The sequence below is a fragment of the Zalophus californianus genome, chromosome 11 (assembly GCF_009762305.2).
Source record: "Zalophus californianus isolate mZalCal1 chromosome 11, mZalCal1.pri.v2, whole genome shotgun sequence".
Lineage (NCBI taxonomy): Eukaryota > Metazoa > Chordata > Mammalia > Carnivora > Otariidae > Zalophus > Zalophus californianus.
Genome location: NC_045605.1, coordinates 5,488,252 through 5,509,951, shown reverse-complemented (window position 1 = coordinate 5,509,951; position 21,700 = coordinate 5,488,252). Strand labels below are relative to the sequence as shown.

Below are 21,700 nucleotides of genomic sequence, written 5' to 3'. Positions count from 1 at the left end.
GCATGTCATTTTTTTGTGGGTCCATTTGCAACTAAGAGATTTTGCTCAGAAAAAAAACAAAACATTTTTTAAAAAGTTTTCATGGTAGGGCCACCTACCATGGGTGGCTCAGTTGGTTGAGTGTCTGACTGATTTCAGCTCAGGTCATGATCTGAGGGTCGCGAGATCCAGCCCCACATTGGGCTCTGTGCTGGGCGTGGAGCCTGCTTACGATTCTCTCTCTCCCTTTCCTGCTGCCCTTTCCCCCACCTCTCTCCTTCTCTTAAAAAAAAGTCTTCATGGTATATTTAAACAAATATATAAGACTATTCACCTTTTAGTAAAGTGTATTCAACATAACACTTTCTTCATGATTCAGGATCATCATCGTGAAGTTTAATTATTCTGCTGAGTGGCAGTAATAGTAATATGCTCAGGGGCCATTGAAGTGAATTATTTGTCTTATTTTTTTTCTCACAGTTGTCACATGTGATTTTTTCTGTGTTACTGAACATATCTCCGGAAGTCTGCATTCTTTCTAAATGATGACTTCTAACCTGCTAACACTGTAGAAATCAGATAACCCAATTTCTCAGAATTGCTTATAGTGAAAGTGTAAGTAGGCTGTGAATAAAGATTTAAATAATTTTCATTTTAATAAATTATAAAAACTTTTAGTCCATAGATTTGGGGACTTTTTTTTTAAATGGTTACAGAAGTCTGTGTTAATTAAAGTCATCAGATAAGTGATATAGCACAAAAACTTGGCTATTTATGTTAATGATGCAGAGAGAGAGTCTATGAAAAATCACACTTAAGTCCCAAACTTCTTTTTAGTTATTCTTTGCAAGCCATAGTATTTAAGGAACATATTGACTCAGTTTCTTCAGTCCAGCAAATCCTTACTGAGAGTCTGAGGCTAGTATTGTGGTGTGTGGTTTACAGCTTGCCAGAATAGTACTGGGACAAGCTTGCTTAGAAGAGTTTAGAAGAGGGGTGGCTGTCTGGCTCAGTCAGTGGAGCATGTGATTCTTGATCTTGGGGTTGTGGGTTCGAGCCCCACGTTGGGTGTAGAGATTACTTAAAAAAATAAAATCTTAAAAAAAAAAAAAAAGAGTCTAGAAGAACCATTTCTCAAGCTGCCCCAGAAGGCAGTCTGGCCCCAGAGCCCGTGCTCCTAACCACTGTGCTATGCTGCCTCTTGTGAACTGAGCAGCAAACTGGAGAGGAAAAACAAAAAGCCTTGGACAATTAACGTTGCACCCCCCCCCCCACTGTCCTCCCCACCCCCGCCCCAGGCTTTTTGCTATTTGTATCCCAGGGGCTGCCAGAGAGTATATAAAGTCACAGGATATGTAATATGATGCGTCTTCCTGGAACATCATTTATTTTTTTATTTTATTTTTTTTTTAAGTAAGCTCTACCTGCAGTGTGGGGCTTGAACTCATGACCCTGAGATCAAGAGTCACGTGCTGCACTGACTGAGCCAGCCAGGTGCTCCTGATTTAATTTATATTTTAGATTCCAGTGGCATGGAGTAACAATCCTTGGCTTGTGACACGTGTTCAATGTTGGCTCACAAATGGCTAAATTACTATTTTTTTATGCAGTAAGTTCCGCAAACCCATCACCAGCCCTAAAACTAGAATCATGATGGTGGTAACTTACATTTGCCTGGTCAGGCCTTCTGCCCACATTCTTCCCCAACCAGAGATCATCACCATCCTGAATATACCTCTCACCATTCCCTTGATCTCATTTTCTTTTTTGCAGTTCCTTTGTGTATTTCTAAAAAGTATGCTTTTATTTTTTTATTTTTTTAAAGATTTTATTTATTTATTTGACAAAGAGAGACACAGCGAGAGAGGGAACACAAGCAGGGGGAGTGGGAGAGGGAGAAGCTGGCTTCCCGCTGAGCAGAGGGCCCGATGTGGGGCTTGATCCCAGGACCCTGGGACCATGACCTGAGCCGAAGGCAGACGCTTAACAGACTGAGCCACCCAGGCGCCCTTTTTTCATATTTCTTATATTATTTTCTGAGTCTTTTTTCTTTGAATAATCTTAGCAAAACTTTGTTTTATTGGTCTTTTCAGATAACAGGTTTGGACAGTGGTTTTCTGTGCTATATCTTTGTTTTCTAATCTTGCTCATTTTTTTTTTTAAAGATTTGATTTATTGACAGAGAGAGACACAGCGAGAGAGGGAACACAAGCAGGGGGAGTGGGAGAGGGAGAAGCAGGCTTCCCGCTGAGCAGAGGGCCCGATGTGGGGCTCGATCCCAGGACCCTGGGACCATGACCTGAGCCGAAGGCAGACGCTTAACCAACTGAGCCACCCAGGTGCCCCCCAAATTATGCTTTTATTATCATTGTTTTAACTTTATTAAAAGGATATCATGCTATAGGTAATCTGTTGTGATTTATTTCCCCTTCTGTATCACACTGCCAGGATTCATCTGTACTGTTTCGCAATGCTACAAGATCCCTCACTTTGTGTAATATTCTTTCCTGTGCATATACCGTACTTTATTAATTCAGTTAATGGGCATTTGGGTTTTTTCCAGGTTTTTTCTTATAGCGAACAGGACTTCCAGGAACATTCTTCTACATGTCTTTTATTGATCACATATAAGCACTTCTTTTTCTCTTTTTTTTTAGAGAGAGAAAGAAAGCACGAGTGGGAGGAAGGGCAGAGGGAGAGAGAGAATCGTAAGCAGGCTCCATGCTCGGCGCAGAGCCCGACCTGGGGCTTGATCTCACGACCCTGAGATCGTGACCTTAGCCAAAATAAAGAGTCAGAGCGCAACCCCCTGAGCCACCCAGGTGCCTCAGCGCTTCTTTTACACACGCACACGTGCATATAGAGTATGTGGGGGGGGGGGCAGGGGGATGGACGGACACAGAGCTAGATGGTAGGGCATGTGACTTTTCAACTTCACAAAATGCTGAACTGTTTCCCCAAAGCAGTTGTACCGGTTTACACAGCCACCAGCTGAGTATGAGAACAAACATCCTTTCTAACATTTGGTATTATTAGACTTTTAGAGTTTTGACAGTCAAATGAATGTAAAGAGTATCGCTAATCTGCATGTCCCTGATCACCAGTGCAGGTGGCTCTCTGTTCTTAGGCCTTCCATGTTTCCACTTCTGAGAGATGCCCCATACTCCTGAGAGATGTTTTGGGGCGCCTGGGTGGCTCAGTCATTAAGTGGCTGCTTTTGGCTCAGGTCTGGGATCGAGTCCTGCATTGGGCTCCCTGCTCAGCGGGAAGCCTGCTTCTCCCTCTGCCTCTGTTGCTCCCCCTGCTTGTTCTCTCTCTCTCTGTCTCTGCCAAATAAAGAAATAAAATCTTAAAAAAAAAAAAGAACCATGTTTTGCACGTTATTTTTATACTAAATGGTTTGCCCTATACACAGTGCAATTTACATGGATTTTAAGGATACCCCCTGAGAGTCGAAGAAGTTGGGGATGGCATCAGGTTCCCCATGAACGGTGATTTTCCTCTCTTTGCCTAATAGAGGCATCCTGTTGAGAAGTTTGAGAGCTGGCTGGGTTAAATCAGGAGGAGGGGAGCTGACTAAGCAGGCGAGTGAGTTTTTCTGGTGTGAGCCCTTCTGGAGGGTTGAAAAGCTCACAGGAAATCTCACTCCGCCTCCGCCTGCCCTTCCCTCCAGGCCAAGTGCCAGGAAGTTTCTAGATCCGACTTAGACTGCTCTTTTCTGGTGCCTGGTTGGTGTTTGAGGAGTGTACTAGTGAGAAATCCAGCTCACCACTGGTGTAGGTGAAACAGAGGATTTAGGACTTTACAGAGTTTGAGGAGGTTAACGTGCCAGACCGAAGAGGGCAGGGACACAGCTGGAGCCCGGACCCCAGCCACGCCGGGATTTTCTGTCTGTGCTTTGACTGGCCGTTGATTTCCTTCTTTTAATTGCCCACTGGTTGCTTGTCTTCACCCCAGGATCACATTTGACAGTTTAAACCACACACAGAAACAAGCAGTTTTGTTTTGATAATCCGCAGGAAGGCTCATTTAGATTTTACAACAGTTAAAAAAAAAAAGAGTCCTTCAGAACTTCTGATTTAGCCTCAGTGAGCAGGCAGTTGTAGGAATTTGAAGTTTTATGGGCTGTGGCTTCTCGGCTGCTTGCTGAGAACAGGGTTCGTCTGTTTCCTTCCGTGCCTGTGCCAGACAGGGGCGGGTGGAGAGAGGGCGGTGTATCTGTCCTAAACTTCCATCATCCAGACTCTTGAAACGGCAGTGCACTCTTTGCCCCGTGCTAATCCCGTCCTTGAGAATCTACCCTTCCCCCATCCCTGCATCCACCTTGCCCGCCCGCCTGGAGCTCTGTTCCTGGCCTCTGCCGTATGTGCATCTGGGTGCCCCTGGTTGAATTCTCACAGAGGTGTCTGGGGGTTGGGAGGGTCCTGGAGGTGAGAGGCCAGTCCTCCACACACTGACCACAGTTAATGCCTCCTCCCCACATCCGTCGAGGCTGTAGGACTCACAGTCCTCAGACAGGTATCCAAAGAGAGTAGCTGATTTGCCCCTGTGTTTCACACTTTCTCATTTCGACCAATCACAAATCGGAGGACAGAGGGAGACTAACCTACATAGATATTATGTCCTCTCTCGTTTTCATTAGAACAGCGCTTATGAAAATAATTGTTGAACATACAATCAAAGGGGCTGTGCTAATCAGTGCTGACTGTTGGAGATGCAGGATAATTTGTATCACGTGATCTCCTTGCATGGTATCAGAATCTTCAATATTACATGATTTATTTTTGTTATTATCAGGGAGGCAGTGTGTAGAATGGGAAAAATACAGACTTCATGATTTTCTGACCTTAGCCACATTTCTCACTGGTGAAGCTGTGTACACATGATCCCTCTCCCATGGAGGTTTTGTGAGTTTTAAATGGAGTGACATAGATAAGCCCTTAGCATGGCCCCGGCCACACCGTTATATTTATTAAACCACCTCATTTTTGTTAGGATAATGAGGAAGGTTTTCTGAGTCCCTAATAGATGCCAGTAATGTACTCCCATGGGACAGTGACCGTGAGCCCACACTGCTTGGGTTGCTCTCCAGGTTCTGCCATTCGCTAGCTGTGTGATATTGGGCACATTGTGTGACATCTCTGTACCTCAGTTTCTTTATAAATACCAGTAACAGTAGCACCAACCTCTTAGGATTGTTGGGAGGATTGAATGAATTAGGACTGTGAAATCATGAAATTGTTGGGACAGTGCCTGGTACATAGATAGGGGGCACTCAGGGTGTTAGATACTGTTTTCACTATTAATGGTAACAGTGGTAACAGTAATAATGGTAATTACAATAGTAACAACAACCATAACAGTAACAGTACTAGATACTGTGTAGATATGCATATGGGGGGGCACAAAAATATCCATGAGGTAGTTTCTGCATTTATAATCTAATAAAGCAAATGCAACGGACGTATAAAACACTACAGGCAGAATCTAGAAACTGGGCAAGGAGGGGTACAACGCAAATGCCGTAGGAACTGAGAAGTCGTCGTTCTAGAACTGAGCACTTTTCTTACTTTCTTCCCACAATTATTCTCTTAGCGTAGCAGAATGGGAAGAACACAGGCTTGAGAGCCTTACTTGGATTTTGATCCAGTGCTGTTACTTATTTACCTTATGAACCTTGTGAAAAGACTCTCGAATTTTGGCAAGATGATACCTACATTTTAGGGTTGAATGAAAATCCAGTAAGTTAATGTACATTCGAGGTGAGTACAGTTGCTCTCACTAGTCTCCCTTCCTTTTATGGCATAGACGATGAGTATTAATATGTTTCCCCTGTAGTCTTGACTATCTAAGAGTCTTGCAGGACAGAATAGTTATGAAGAGATCACTGAATTTACATTTTTTACTTTTGATGGTTTGCATAAAACTAGTTCAGTAGTTTGTGGTTTGATGGTATGGTTGTATTTCATTTTCTCCCTGGCAAATAATGAAAGTGTTTTAATCCAGGATGGCTCTTGATCAGCTTTGTGTGCTGTTAATTTGAGAGACTCTTGTTTATTGATGTAACTATCTTGTTACTAAGAAAATTCATTGAGATGAATATAAATAGTTAAAACATTATGATTCCAGTGTTGTTTTAAGTATCACACCCTTTGTGTTACTGTTCTGTTACTGTTAAAAAAAAGCACCACAACCTTAGTGGCTTAAAACAACCCAAGTTTATTATCGGACAGTTCTATAGGACAGAAATCGGACACAGGTCTTGCGTGGCTAAAATCAAGGCATTTGGCAGGGTTGTGTTCTTTTCTGGAAGGGCGGAGAGTGGATTTCCTTGTCTTCTGCTTCTGAGGCTGCCTGCCTTCTTGGGCTCCTGGGGTCCCCTCCATCTGCAAAGCCAGCAATACTGCATGTCTCTCTGACTCTCCTGTGATCACATCTCCTTCTGACTACAGCTGGGAAAGGTTCTCCCTTTTAAGAACTCCTGTGATTAGCAGGGGTTTAATCCAGGATAACTTCCCCATCTCGAGGTACTTAACTGTAATCCCATCTGCAAGGGCTTTTGCCATTGAAAAGGAAAAAAACTGTGTTTTCCAACACTTAGTACTTCTGACCACAGATGTATGTGGATTTTTCTTACTTCAGCAGTTCTCCAATTCTCCAGATAAAATTGGGTGTCTTGTGATTTAGTTGGGTATAATTGGATGGATTCCTTGCTGGGTTTAGACCCACACTAAGCTTGCTCTTCTCTCAACTTCTGTTGTATTGTTATAGAATACTGAAAAATTGGTTAGCCCCCCTTGCCCATCTCGAGTCTAAGAAGTTCAACAGGACGTATGGTGAAGATAAGTAGAGGAAAAATGTTTTGCTAATTTTAGAAATGTCCTGTCTCATTGTTCTGCATAATAATCACAAGTATAAGAAAATCTGATGGGTGTTATTTTTGGTGCAATTTTTGGAAGAGCTTGCTTCATTACTTAAATACCGGACTGTGGTTTTGGCAAACCTTTATGAATATGCTTCTAGCATTGTAGATAAGAAAGCCGACCAGGGGCGCCTGGCTGGCTCAGTCGTTAAGTGTCTGCCTTCGGCTCAGGTCATGATCCCAGGGTCCTGGGATCGAGCCCCGCATCGGGCTCCCTGCTCGGCGGGAAGCCTGCTTCTCCCTCTCCCACTCCCCCTGCTTGTGTTCCCTCTCTTGCTGTGTCCCTCTCTGTCAAATAAATAAAAAGAAGAAAGCCAACCTCTGAAGCTCTGGATTCCTGTACATTGGTAGAATATTCCAGTCTTCTGTGTCTGGGACATCATGGTCGTTTCATTGGAGAGGGTCACCAGGCTCTAGATAAAGTGATTCTTGCTGTTCAAACTCACATTTATGCCCGAAAATAAATGTATTAATTTATAATGAGGGTTGTTGCTGTTAAATTTGACAGGTGTTCCCAGGAAGATCATCCCAACAGAAATATCTACTTAGGAAATATGAGCCCTGAAGTTGCTTGGTGAATGTAGAGCAAAGACAAAAGAAATCACATGTCTGTCCAAGCCACCCCCTACCTTTATGACACCCATACTTCTACTCTTGGTACCTGCCTTCCACTTGTGAGTGACTTGTTAACAGATCGGGGGACTCTTGGTCTTATGCAGGACCGGAGAAATGGATAACTTGCCAAGTTCCCTTTTGCTGGAGTTTATATTGTCCAGTAGAGCTGACCACTGTTACTCTGTCCATATCAATATGCAATGCAACTTACTTTACATTTTCATTTCATTTTATTTTTAAAAGATTTTATTTATTTATTTGAGAGAGCGAGCACATGCGTGTGTGTGCGCAGGAGCTGGGGCAGGACGGGGAAGGGCAGAGGAGAGGGAGAAACATGCCCCGCTGAGCATGGAGCCCGACTCAGGACTCGATCTCAAGACCCCGAGATCACGACCTGAGCCAAAACCAAAAGTTGGACGCTTAACTGACTGAGCCACCCAGGCGCCCCTCATTGTAGTTTTGATTTGCATTTCCTTGATGCCCAGTCATGTAGAGCATCTTTTCATGTGTCCGCTGGCCATCTGCATGTCTTCTTTGGAGAAATGACTGTTCATGTCTTCTGCCCATTTTTTAAATTGGATTATTTGGGTTTTTTTTTTTTTTGATGTCGAATTATTTAAGTTCTGTATATATTTTGGATACTAACCCTTTAGGGGATATATCATTTGCAAGTATCTTCTCCCATTCGGTAGGCTGCCTTTTAGTTTTGTTTCCTTCGCTGTGCGGAAGCTTTTTATTTTGGTGTAGTCCCAGTAGTTTATTTTTGCTTTTGTTTCCCTTGCCTCAGGAGACATCTCTAGAAAAATGTTGCTATGGCTGATGTCAGACATTACTGACTGTACTCTCTTCTAGGACTTCTTGGTTTCAGGTCTCACATTTAGGTCTTTAATCCCTTTTGAGTTTATTTTTGTCTATCACCCATTTTCAAAACTTATCAACTCGTCTTGTTTCTTCTCCACTTCCTCCCTTCTGGATTATCGGAAAGTAAATCTCAGGCATCATACAACCTCATGCATAAATATTTCAGTATTAATCTCTAAAAGATAAGGACTTAAAAAAACATAGTTGTAATACCATTATTCTACCTACAAATTAACAGTAATTCCTTAATATCAAGTATCTAGTCCATGTTCAAATTTCCTCAACTATCACATAGTTTTTAAACTAGTTTCTTCACATCAGGATGCATGTAAGGTCCACACGTTTCAAAGGGTTCTTGTATTGACATCTCTTTCTTCTGTAGGCTTCCTCTTCTATGTTTCTTGCAGTTTATTTTTGAAGAAACTGTTCATTTGTCATGTAGTTTACCACATTCTGGGGTTTGCTGATTGTATCTTCCTGGTGGATTTACAGTATTTCCTTCTCAAAATGTTTTTAAAAGCATAAAATAACAAATGGGATCATAATGGCAACAGTTTCATCTGTTTGGGTCTTAAACGATTAAAAACACATTGTGATATATGTTAATATATATGTTTCTTTTTTTTCAATGTGTTTCTTTTTTAAAAAAGAAGACATTAAATAAGAGGTGTCACAAATGGGTGTTGAACCATCATGATGTGGAGTCATGATGACTGTAAATGGTATTTTGAATTTCAGCAACAGTTGTCATCTGATAAGAAGATGTGATTCTTTGGCAGCAAGGTCTTAGGCATTGTTAATACTACTGCTATAGTTCGTGGCCTATGTTCATATTTGAAGGGACTGTTAAACTTCAGTTAAATGTTACTGAAAATCAGGGTGTTTTTTTTTTCCCATCCAAATTCATAGATTCTCCAGCATATTTTCATTGACCTGGTCCATGGGCCCCCTTAAAAATCCTGTGGTCCTATTTTTTTTTTTTTTGGCAAGAATATTTCATAGATATTGTGTATTGCCATCAGGAGATGCATAAAGTTTGCTTTTTGGGGGCGCCTGGGTGGCTCAGTCGTTGGGCATCTGCCTTCGGCTCAGGTCAGGGTCCCGGGGTCCTGGGATCGAGCCCCACATCGGGCTCCCTGCTCCGCGGGGAGCCTGCTTCTCCCTCTCCCACTCCCCCTGCTTGTGTTCCCTCTCTCGCTGTGTCTCTGTCAAATGAATAAAAATCTTTAAAAAAAAAAAAAGTTTGCTTGTTTCTTTGCTCTTTTAGGAGCTATTGAGGTTTATGGCCTACATTCCTTATTTTATTAGGGGTTGTAAGCCATTCTATTTCTGTCATTCTGTTTTTAATATATTATTAAATATAATATTATAAAATATAAATATTTTAGTTATTCCATTTTAATTGTTATTTTTAATTATTTAATTTATGAATTTCTGCATAGACAAACTGTCATCAGCTCATTGCCCTGTGGTTTCATTTGTATAGGAAGGGCAGGGTAAGTGTTTGCTTCTTCCTCTTTATGTGTGAATTTTTTTTTTTTAAAGATTTTATTTATTTGACAGAGACACAGCGAGAGGAGGAACACAAGCAGGGGGAGTGGGAGAGGGAGAAGCAGGCTTCCCGCCGAGGAGGGAGCCCGATGCGGGGCTCGATCCCAGGACCCTGGGACCATGACCTGAGCCAAAATCAAGAGTCGGACGCTTAACCAACTGAGCCACCCAGGCGCTCCATCAGTTTTATTTTATTTTAAATTTTAAGCATTGCTTATTAACTCATGGATTTAAACGTATTTGAGGTATTTCGGTCCATTGTAGTTGTTCTTATTGATGTTCAGAATGTCTTTTTTAATGATGCCACTAGTCTTTTGCTCACTTTCTTGCCATCTGGTGTGACAAGGTATTCTAGGCTTATTTTGCGCATTTCTTACCCCAGGTCTGAAATCAGCCATTCTCCAGGGAGCCCTGGTTCTTTTTAGTGGGAAATCCTATTTAGTTGCCGTATCTAGGCACTAAGAGTGTTCATGATTGCTGGTTGGTCGTTGTTTCAGACTGGCTTTTCAGTGGACAGAGATAGGAATTATATATCTTTAAAATAATAAAATGCCATGTGAGTTAAATCTATTTCTCAGTAAAGTTCAGAACAATAAGGGGCTTTAACTTACCTGTTCAATCTCATATCTTCATCTCCTTTTTCCTCTACTATAAGTCAATGTAACATTATATATTTTTTTCTGCTTTATTCCATGGTATATACACCCAGTCTCAGAATAACATCAGTACTACCTCCAGGGGTGCCTGGGTGGCTCAGTCGGTTTTGGCTCAGGTCACAATCTCAGGGTGGTGAGATTGAGCCCTGCATTGGGCTCCATGCTCAGCTGGGAGTCTGCTTGAGATTCTCTCTCTCCACCTCCCTTTACCCCGCTCCCAAATACTGCCTCCAAATAGTTTAAGATATTTTACAGTTCTTACTCCTCTATGGTCTATTCCATTAGGAATGTACTGTCAAATTAATGTTTTAAATTCACTTGAAATAATTCCTCTCTATTTGGTTTTGCTACCAACTTAAAGCATCCTTAAGTCATGTAACATTTTGGTTTTTTTAATGTATTTATTTTATTCTATTTTATTTTAAAGATTTTATTTTTAAGTAATCTCTACACCCAACATGGGGCTTGAACTCACAACCCCAAGATCAAGAGTTGTGTGCTGTACTGACTGAGCCAGCCAGGCAGGTACCCCTGTGTTTTATTTTAGACGTGGCTATTTATTTATTTATTTATTTATTTATTTTTTAAGATTTTATTTGTTTATTTGACAGAGAGAGAGACAGCGAGAGAGGGAACACAAGCAGGGGGAGGGGGAGAGGGAGAAGCAGGCTTCCCGCCGAGCAGGGAGCCCGATGCGGCGCCGAGCAGGGAGCCCGATGCGGGGCCCGATCCCAGGACCCTGGGATCGTGACCTGAGCTGAAGGCAGACGCTTAACGACTGAGCCACCCAGGTGCCCCTAGACATGGCTTTTTAAAAATAAAATTTTTGCTGTATAATTCTGTAAAACAGTCACATGGCTCCTAAGACAAAACTATAAAACAAGATATATTCAGACATATACCTTTTACTTCGCTCTCTTTCCTGACCTATAGATAACTTCGAAACAGTTTTGGTTTTATCTTTACACTTAAAAATAACAAATACAGACAAACAACGCAACATATTTTAAGAAAAAAGAAAAAGAAGAAGATAACAGGAGAGGAAGAAAAGGGGAGTATGTCAGAGGGGGAGACGAACCATGAGAGATGATGGACTCTGAAAAACAAACTGAGGGTTCTAGAGGGGAGGGGGTGGGGGATGGGTTAGCCTGGTGATGGGTATTAAAGAGGGCACGTTCTGCGTGGAGCACTGGGTGTTATGCGCAAACAATGAATCATGGAACACTACATCAAAACTAATGATGTAATGTATGGTGATTAACATAACAATAAAAAAATAAAAAAAAATAACAAATACAGGCAAATGTTAGCATACCCTACTCATTTTCCTCCACATTTGCTTCTTTTTAAAGTAGATCCTGGCAGTCACTCTATAGCAGGTAGATAGGAACGTTCGCCTGGCTTTTGATAGCCCACAGTCCTCTGTGTTTATTCGGCTGGTTCCCTATTGGTAGACATTTAGGTTTTTTTCTTTAGTCTTTTCTATTATAGATAGTAGTGTAATGGCCTGTATATAGGCCTTTTGTATTTTTGCCAGAGGATTTGGTGACAGATCCCTAGAAGTAAAATTGCTAGAAATGCCCCCTCCACCCCATGCTGCCTCCCCAGTTACGGATTGTGTTATTTTTCTTTCTTACCAGCAATGGTCAGAAGTACCGTTAAGATTTTTGAAGCGTCAAAAACAGATTCTGACCAGACTGCTGTCATTAGTTCCGTGGATTCCTAGAGTTGAGAGACCGCAGAACTGGAAGCACTGCTCCAGAGTCCTGCTCCTCAAAGTGTGGTCCATGAACCAGAATCACAGGCATCAACAAGAGCTGGTGTGAAATGCAGAGTCTCAGGCTTCTCTCCAAATGTATTGAATCAGAACATGCAATTTTTAAAAAAGATTTTATTTATTTACTTAGAGAGAGAGAGAGAGAGAGCGCGGGAGCATGAGTGGGGAGGAGGGGCAGAGGGAGAGCAGACTGCTCGCTGAGCAGGGAGCCGGACGTGGGACTCCACCTCAGGACTCTGGGACCATGACCGGAGCGAAGGCAGATGCTTAACCGACTGAGCCACTCAGGCACCCCCAGAATGTGCAATTTAACAAGATCTTCAGGTGATTCACATCACATTAAGATTTGAGAAGCACTGGTCTGGAGTTGTGGTCTTCGGTGCAATAGCCTCCTGCCACATGGGGCTACTTAAATTAAAATGAATTACATTGAACTATAGTAGAAACTTCAGGTCCTCATTCACGCTCCTAGCCCCATTTCAGATGCTCAGTAGCCCCTTCTCAAACATTTCCATCACTGCAGTAACTCCACTGCACATTGTTGGTCTGTTCCTACTCTAGCCATTTATGGCTGTTTTAATTTAAATTGAAATTACATAACATTCAAAATTCAGTTCCTCATTTACATTAGCCCCATTACAAGTGCTTAATTGCTACATATGGCTGGAGGCTACTCTATTGAATGGTGCATTTACAGTACATTTTCGTCATTGCAGAAATTTCTATTGGATAGTTCTGGTCAAGAAGTTTTCTAAAAGGCTGGTAAAGCCAGAGGAAGGAAGGAAAGAAAATTCATCGAGTGCCTAAGGTGGTAGGTACTTTTCTGTAGGTTACATTAGTTAACCCTTAAACCCACACAGGTGGTTTTACACCCATTAAAAAAAAGAAACAGGGGTCGCCTGGATGGCATAGCCAGTTGAACATCTGACTCTTGATTTCGGCTCAGGTCCTGATCACATGGGTTGTGAGGCCGAGCCCCGCATTGGGCTCTGCACTCAGTGGGGAGTCTGCTTGGGATTCTCTGTCTCCCTGTCCCTCTGCACCTGCCCCCATTCCTGTGTGCGTGCTCTCTCTCTCAAATAAATCAATTTAAATCTTAAAAAAAAATTTAAAAAGAGAAACAGTTTTTGAGAGACCAATTCAACTTCATAACACTAATAAGGGGTGGAATTAAACCCTCTGATTTAAAGTCTACAATTCTCTCCACTGTGTTCACGAGGAATTCTTTCCTAAAGATCACATCTGGGGTACAATCTCCACCAGCCTTTTATAAAACACAACATGTTTTATAAAACTTGCCTGCACCTGTTTCTCTTCTCTTTCATGGTTCAAATTTAAATCTAGACCCCAGTGTTCTCTTAATTCCTGGGCTCATATTCATGCCACTATCAACATTGCTTGAGTTCACTTCTAAGTGTCTCCTGGCTACAGTATTTGTCTACCTTGCATTTTAACATTACGAAATCTCATTTAACATTACCGTATCTCAAGAATTAATTGCATTTATTCACTAATAAGCATTTACTGAGCATCTGCTCTGAGTCAGACATAATCTAGTGGGGGGAAAAGAAAACACATATTTCCTTTCCTTATTTGTCTTCCTTTTAAGGTAACGATATATCCTAGTGCACTTTCTAATCTTTGAAATTTGGCTTCTGTGGCCTTGAATACGCCTTTTTACACGAGACTATGGGTTCTTCCAAAATGCTAACTCCTTGTGTTTATTAGAAGGACATGATACACCAATGGCTAAATTTTTGAATCATAGAAATGTAGATATGGAAAGAATATAACTTGTCATCGAGGCTGCTTCTCACTATGTAAAGAAAGACCATTTATTTTCTAGCTTGCTGCCAGTATTGTTTAAAATGCTCTAGTAATAGACACTGGATAATCTATATGCTAAGGGTGAGGATTTGGTCTAAACGAATATTTCTTTTCAGAATGGTAATAGGATTTTTATAGAGGGTCTGGAAATTATTAGTCTGTACCAGGTATTTACAGGTGGCAGGTGTGATGGATTTTAAAATCTCCCCAAGGAAGCTGTGCTCTGTACGAGTCTTTTAGCCCTAATATGAAATCCTGCCTTTAGCTGACAATGTGCAACCCAGCAGTACAGATTTATTGAGACATAAAGTGAAGAAAAATGTGTGATTTGCATTCCAGCAATGCATTTTATCATTCATTTGGAGCTCTTTTTTTTCTTCAAATAAAAGGGAGAGAATAACTCAGTGGTTTGCCAACCTCATTGTATATTAGACTCAGCTAGGGGGCTGTTCGAATAGACTGATATTGGGACCCCACCTCCTGAGATTCCGATTTAACTGGTTTGGGCTGAGATCAGGTTTGTTCGTTTGTTTTAAATCCTCCAATGATTTTTTAAAAATATACACTTAAGGAGAGGACTGCTGGTCTAACTTGTTGCAAGTCAAGAAGAGCTAAAGAAATGAATCAATCTGATCATTGTGCCTCATGTATATTTTATGTAAAACTAATGTTTGAAGTAGGCAAGAACCCTTATAGCGTTTTCTTCATTCCTGAATCTTTCTGGAAATTTTTGACTTTCCTGGTCCATAATCACGTGTTTCACCATGTGTGAACCTTCTCTGGGCAGTCTGGATTCTTTGTTCCCCTTGGCCACAGACCCAGCTCAGCACTGACACTTTCCATCTTGCTGTGGTTTTGTGTGGTGAGGTCTCTCTCCTCGACCAGACAGAAAGCTCCTTGTCATGTTTAAAAATGGCCAGTGTCCCATTAGGCACCTACATGTACCAGGCACTGTGTTCATCATGGAAGATACAATGTCCCTGTCCTCTTGGAGTATAGAGTTGGTGGGGAAGAGACCCACGAGCAGTGTGGTGGGTGTTATAATAGAGGGATTTTTTTTAAAAGATTTTATTTATTAATTTGAGAGAGAGAGAGAATGAGAGCCAGAGAGCACGAGAGGGAAGAGGGTCAGAGGGAGAAGCAGACTCCCTGCTGAGCAGGGAGCCCGATGTGGGACTCGATCCCTGGACTCCAGGATCATGACCTGAGCCGAAGGCAGGTGCTTAACCAACTGAGCCACCCAGGTGCCCATAATAGAGGAATGTGGTATTTTTTCAGGGCACAAAGCATGAGCCCCCTGATCTGGTCTGGGTAGAGTAGGGTCTGGGACCGGGAAATATGTGGGCCTTTTAAATTCTAAATCCCTTTTGCTTGGCATCTGTTAGGCACCCAATGAACTTCAGTGAATACATGACCGAATACACAAATAAGAGAAGATAGAAGACAGTTTCATTAGCAAGTGTGTGCATGAGTATTTTGGAATGGAAGGGATCTTAAGATATATACTTTTATGTTTTCTGGAAGAAGGAAGGGGGAAATAAAATGCTTTAAAACTCTTTTCTTCTTTCCATCCTTAAATTCTTTTTTTTTTTTTAAAGATATTTATTTACTTAGAGTGAGAGAGAGAGAGAGTATGAGCGTGGTGAGGGGCAGAGGGAGAAGCAGACTCCCTGCTGAGCAGGGAGCCCAATGTGGGGCTCGATCTCAGGACCCTGGGATCATGACCTGAGCCGAAGGCAGATGCTTCACGGAATGAGCCACCCAGGCGCCCTAAATTCTTAAATTCATATAATACATTCAAGTAGTAATGTGGTCAGAAGTGACCTTATTCATTTATCTTGCACGTGGTTTGCCACCCTACCCCCTAATGATTGATAACTCTTGTTTGCTCTGCTTTCCGGAGGCCTGGCTCCCACAGTGGGAAGCCACCTTGGGAAATGGTGTCTTAGGGTTGGACCATATCCTGCCATTGAAGTTTACTGCAGTGGAGGTTCCGTTTGAAAAACCGTGACAGGATATATCCCATGGTTAGATGCACGTTGCTTCTGGCAGCTTCCCTTAGAAAGGAACAGATTTTGTTATGGTTTAGAGAGTCCCTGTGTTCAGGTCAGAATTCCTGTGAACTAAGACCTTGTGGTGAAATGCAAATGCTTAAACGTGAAGCCATAGTAACAAAAATTGTTCTGAAGCCTTCAGTATCTCTCTTGACAAGTCTGAGTATTTTTCTCTTCTTTTTCCCTTTGTTCAACCTCCACCCCCTTCAGCTTCTCAGCTTCTCCCTCTCTCTCCCTGTCTGTCTCTCCCTCTCTCTCTCTCTCTCCCTCTCTTGCTTCTCCATTATAGATGAGGTCATTATGATTTGGAGCCAAGAGAAGTGCATTCCTGTAACTTTAAATCTCCATACTCAATTTGTGACTTTTTTTTAGAAGATGGTGATACTTTATAGTTGGAGGACAGCTTACTTAATTGTGCTATTTTAGATGGCAAATGGGAGCCTCCTAGAGGAATTTTGTCAGTTTGTGAACAGGGCTTAGTACTCCCAGACTTATTATTCTCACTTATTTCAAATTTATCATTGCTTTTGAGTCCATTACGGGATGTGAAAAATGTTCTGACTTTGGTTAGGTTATGGGCCACTGGGGTAGCTCTCTGGTGCCCTGTACTTTGGACATCCACCTGTCCGCTGATGGACAGGGAAGCAGGGCTTGTACTGGTAGGAGAGAGATCAACCTCAGCTCCTTTCCTGGCAGTGAGGTGGGGTGCAAGGATCCTTTGAAGAAGGGGTTTTCTGGTATCAGCTCTGTTATGAAATCATAACGGAGATGGGAAGCAGGGTGAAGAGAGGGGTCTGGGGGAGGGCAGTGCAGAGAAAGAGATACAGAAAATAAGAAGATACCAACTCTGAGGGATGATCTCACGGATTATCCCAAGACCATGTGCTGCTGGGGGAACAGCAGATATTTGGTGATTGGAAAATTTGGGCATCAGTTCGGCTTCTGTATCATGTTGGGCAAAACACTTCCTTCTTCTGGGTCACAGTCTCTTCAACTTAAAAAAAAGTGGAGATTAGCTCCAAAGTTCTGTACTTCTGAGACTTCCTTCCGGGGAAGAGAGGAGAAGTTTCCCTAGGTCATTTTCTTTAAGCAAATTTGAACCCCTGATTAGTCTTTCAATAGCTGAGAGTACTGACTTCCTGTGCCTTCTCCTAGCTGTACGACTGTGGGTGAATTATGGAGCCCCTCCGAGTATCATTTTCCTCGTCCATAACAGGAGGGGAGTCATGCTCTTCTCCGGGTAGTGGTGAGGATTATGTTGAGAACGTGTGCTATGGAGATACCAGTTGAACAATGAAATGCAGGAGAATTGGAAGCATTTCTTTGTGTAGGTATACTTCCTCAAATGATTCCTGAGGGAAGTACATAGCTGGGGACAGTGACACAGAATGAATACACTTTCCCACTTTTTGGCTTTGGCTCCTTAACCTCTGTAGACCCCCAGTGCTCTAGGTGGACCAAGTAGCAGATTTCTTTTGTTTAGCTTAAATCTAGAATCAATGTCTCCTTTAGAAAGAAGTGAGCACAAGAGGAAGAGGTCAAAAGCCCTGGATCCATTTTGCCTCATCAGCCTGTGACGGGCAGAGCATCCCTAGAAAGCCTGCTACCCTTGTGGGAGCAAGTCCTGAACTCTTTGCTCACCTGACTGAAAATATTCTTCCACAGCCTAAAAAAACATGTCTTTGCATCTGACCAGTTATTGATATCATTCTTCCCCTTGAAGGGTGGAGATTCCTGCAGTTTTGAGAGTAAAAGAGTAAATAAACCACATGAAGTAACAGAACCCTTTAAAAAGAGCCATCTAGCAAAACAAATACAATTGAAGATGCTTCTGTTAGCCTAAGAGCAACCATTCCACTCTGAGATATTTCTCCAGAGCAAATGATTCCTTTAAACTTCATGAAACAAATAGGAAGTCATAATATTTGTAGGATACTCTGAGTAGTCCCTATCAGGCCATCCTGAGCGCTTATGTCAGGCCATCCTGAGGAGATTATATCTTAGCATATCAGCAACCCATTTGCACCAGTTTGCTAAAAACCAGAAAAACTCTTAGATATGTCCATCGGGACACGTATGCAATAATGTTTGTAGGGGCATTGTTTAAGTGTTTACACACACAAACACACACATTGGAATACAACCTAAATATCAAGAAGGGAATGGATAAAGTGAGATGATCATGTAATAGAAAGGAATGAACCAGAACTAACTTATCAACATAGATGACTCTCCTACAATGTTGGCCAAAATAGCTAGTTGCAACAAAAGTATACATATTGTGCTGTTTATATAAAATTTTAAAACAAGCGGAACAATGCTATTTATTGCTTAAGGATATTTGCATAAATATTAAAATATAGGGAAATGCATGGCATGATAAATGCCCAGTTCTGGATTAGCTAGTTACCCCAGAGAGCTGAAGCTGGGGAGAGCAGGAGGGGGGTATGTCAATGTTGCCAATATTTTCTTCTTTAAGCTCCTTGGTGGATACATAAATGCATGTTGGCTATACATTATACTTTGTTATATATTAAATATAGAAATTTAAAAAATCAAAAATTAAAGCTGTGAGAGAGTCGTCCCAGATGAGACTGGCAAAGTGTGCAAAGGGCAGATGATGGGATGCCCTGTAGGCCATTTTAAAGTTTGGCTTTCATCTAAGGACAAAGGGGATCCGTAGAAAGATTTCAGGAAGCGTGGGAATGATCCTGTTAACATTCAGTTAACATTCAGAACATTGACTCCTGCTATCGAGTAGAGATTGGATTTGTGGAGAGTGGTGCAGTGAGGAGAAATTTGCTGCAGCCCAAACTGTAGAGCGCTTTCTCCTTAAAGTGCTATCTTCTCCTGTTTCCAGAATGTTCTTCCTTCCTCGTTCTCTCCTTCTGGCCATGCCTCTTCTTCATCCCTATCTCAAATTCCTCATCTTCCTCTGGACCCTTTGTCCTGCTGTTTTCCAGAGTGTTTCTTTCTTTTTTTTTTTTTTTTTAAGATTTTATTTATTTATTTGAGAGAGAGAGAGAGAATGAGAGATAGAAAGCACGAGAGGGAAGAGGGTCAGAGGGAGAAGCAGACGCCCTGCTGAGCAGGGAGCCCGATGCGGGACTCGATCCCGGGACTCCAGGATCATGACCTGAGCCGAAGGCAGTCGCCTAACCAACTGAGCCACCCAGGCGCCCCAGAGTGTTTCTTTCTTTCTTTCTTTTTTTTTTTACCCTCTTTTTGTTTTTTTACATTTAAGTCTTAGTATCATTTGTGTTCCAACTTCAGTTACCATCTCTGTGCTTTTGGTTCTCAAAATTTATTTCTGCAACCCAGTTCTTTTTCCCAGCTCTAAACTGCTTACTGGATATTTTCCCTTGACCATCTCACAACAACAAAAAGATGTGCCTTTTCCTGCTGCCTTTGGGAACTTGATTAACCATATTGTGATCTATCCAGTTGTCTGATCTAGAAAACCAGGTATTATTCTAGACTCTGCTGTCTGTCAACTTTCCTCTTTAACAGGTTTTCATGTTAGGCATTAAGGGTAAGGTTTTGGTGCTGTGTGCTATGACATATTTAGGGACCCAGGAATGCTCAGTTACTGATGCACTAGTCCCTTCACTCCCTCCTATTCAGAAGATTTCAGTGATCTCACCACCAGCAAGATAAGAAGCCAACTTTAGAGCATTATACCCAAGGCCCTTCTTGATCTGGCTTGTGTGGATCTTCCTATCCTCATTTGTTGCCATTTTCCTCTCTCACCTTCTTTGCAGCTACACCAACCCACTTGAACTCCCTGAATGTGCCATATTGTTTTAGGACTTTATGCCTTAGTATATGCTGTTCCTTCTGCTTAGAATGCCTTTCCTTGCTGTATTTGTCTGGTGAACTCTTGAAGTTTTGTAAGCCAGCCCATTATAGCATTTGCCTTGTCCTAATTCCTAGTTTACTTGCCTCTTTAACCCCAGTAGACACTGAACCTCTGAGGCACAGAGAGTGACTATTCAGGTTTTTTTTTTTTTTTAATTAGAGAGAGAGAGTGAGCATGAGAGAGCGCATGTGGGAACAGTGGGAGGAGCAGAGGGAGAGGGAAAGAATCTTAAGCAGGCTCCATGCCCACTGTGGAGCCGGATGTGGGGCTCGATCCCATGACCCTGAGATCATGACCTGAGCCAAAATCAAGTTGGACACTTAAATGACTGAGCCACCCAGGTGCCCCTCAGTTTTTATCTTCTTGTCGTGACACATGGCAAAGGCTCTGCAAGTGTGTTTAGTTAGGGTTGACTCACCCAGCAAACTTCCCCTTTCTCTTTGGGTCCCTGGGCTAGGATTGTTGGAGGTTAGTTGCAAATTACTAAAATGAACATTCCAGAGGAAAAAAAATACATTGTAAACTCTTAGAACAGATATTCTTTGTCTTCTGCAGTTTTGGTATTTTCTACTTCGCTTAGAACAACTCTGGAAGGATTTATATAAAGAACATTTTAAACAAAAGTGGTGGTGTTCTCAGTCCTGAGCCCTGATCCTTCCAGGAGCTGTCTTTATAATCTCTTTTCAGTTTCTTTTTTGTCAGTCTTCAAGTTTTCCCTCATACTGCCTTCTTTTTTTTTTTAAACGTTTTCTATTTATTTATTCATGAGAGTCAGAGAGAGAGAGAGAGAGGCAGAGGCAGAGGCAGAGGGAGAAGCAGGCTCCCCGCTGAGCAGGGAGCCCGATGCAGGACTCGATCCCAGGACCCTGGGATCATGACCTGAGCCGAAGGCAGACGCTTAATCATCTGAGCCACCCAGGCGCCCCTTCTCATACTGCCTTCTGCTCATCTCCCAGATATGTTTAAACTTCCTTGATCCTTTAAGAAGATAATAATAATAAATAATAATAAACCTGTCTTCAACATTGCTGCTTGTTCTTCACACTCTTTCCTTATCTCTGTTCTCCTTTTCATCATTTTTAAAAAAGACAGCAATTTATGCTTGGCGCATTTGCTGGCTCCTAGTCTACTCACCCCACCCACTGGAATCTGACTTTAGGCATTCCCATTAGCTGAAAGCTTTCTTTCAAAGGTATGAGTGACTTCCAGCTTCCCAGTCCAACTATGTCTCTTTAGGCATAATGCCACCCCTTCTCTCTGTAGTTTTTGACACTATCATATTGATGATCTCTTCCTTTTAAAAAAGTTTTTCCACTCTTAGCTTCTGTATCACGGCACTCCCATAATTTCTAGTCTTTCTCTGACTCTTGCACTTCACTGGGAAACTAGGTGAGTGTCTTATGTTTGGAGTTACCATATATTTGGACATATATGATCATTTCTTTATCTGTTTACATTGATTCAACAAATACTTACTGAGTGACAGCAAAGTGCAAGGCCCTGGATGTGTAGTGGAGAGAAAATAGGTGGGGTCTAACTTTCTGAAGTCCAGAGTTTCAACTTGGTTATCTATTACTGGGTAACAAATTTCCGCAAACT

The 21,700-nt window shown here is 42.0% G+C and overlaps 1 protein-coding gene across 2 annotated transcripts in view; it reads left to right on the top strand.

Annotated features, from left to right (window-relative positions):
• Window positions 1-21,700, top strand: part of SLC35F2 (solute carrier family 35 member F2) — a 46,616-nt gene that overhangs the window by 8,468 nt on the left and 16,448 nt on the right. Inside the window, exon 1 of one of the 2 annotated variants that reach the window (XM_027579333.2) lies at window positions 5,722-5,741. The exons of the other annotated variant lie outside the window; for it this stretch is intronic. The gene's annotated coding sequence lies outside the window, so the exon portion shown is untranslated. Of the gene's footprint in view, window positions 1-5,721; window positions 5,742-21,700 lie in introns of those variants that run through there. 2 annotated transcript variants of the gene reach the window in all.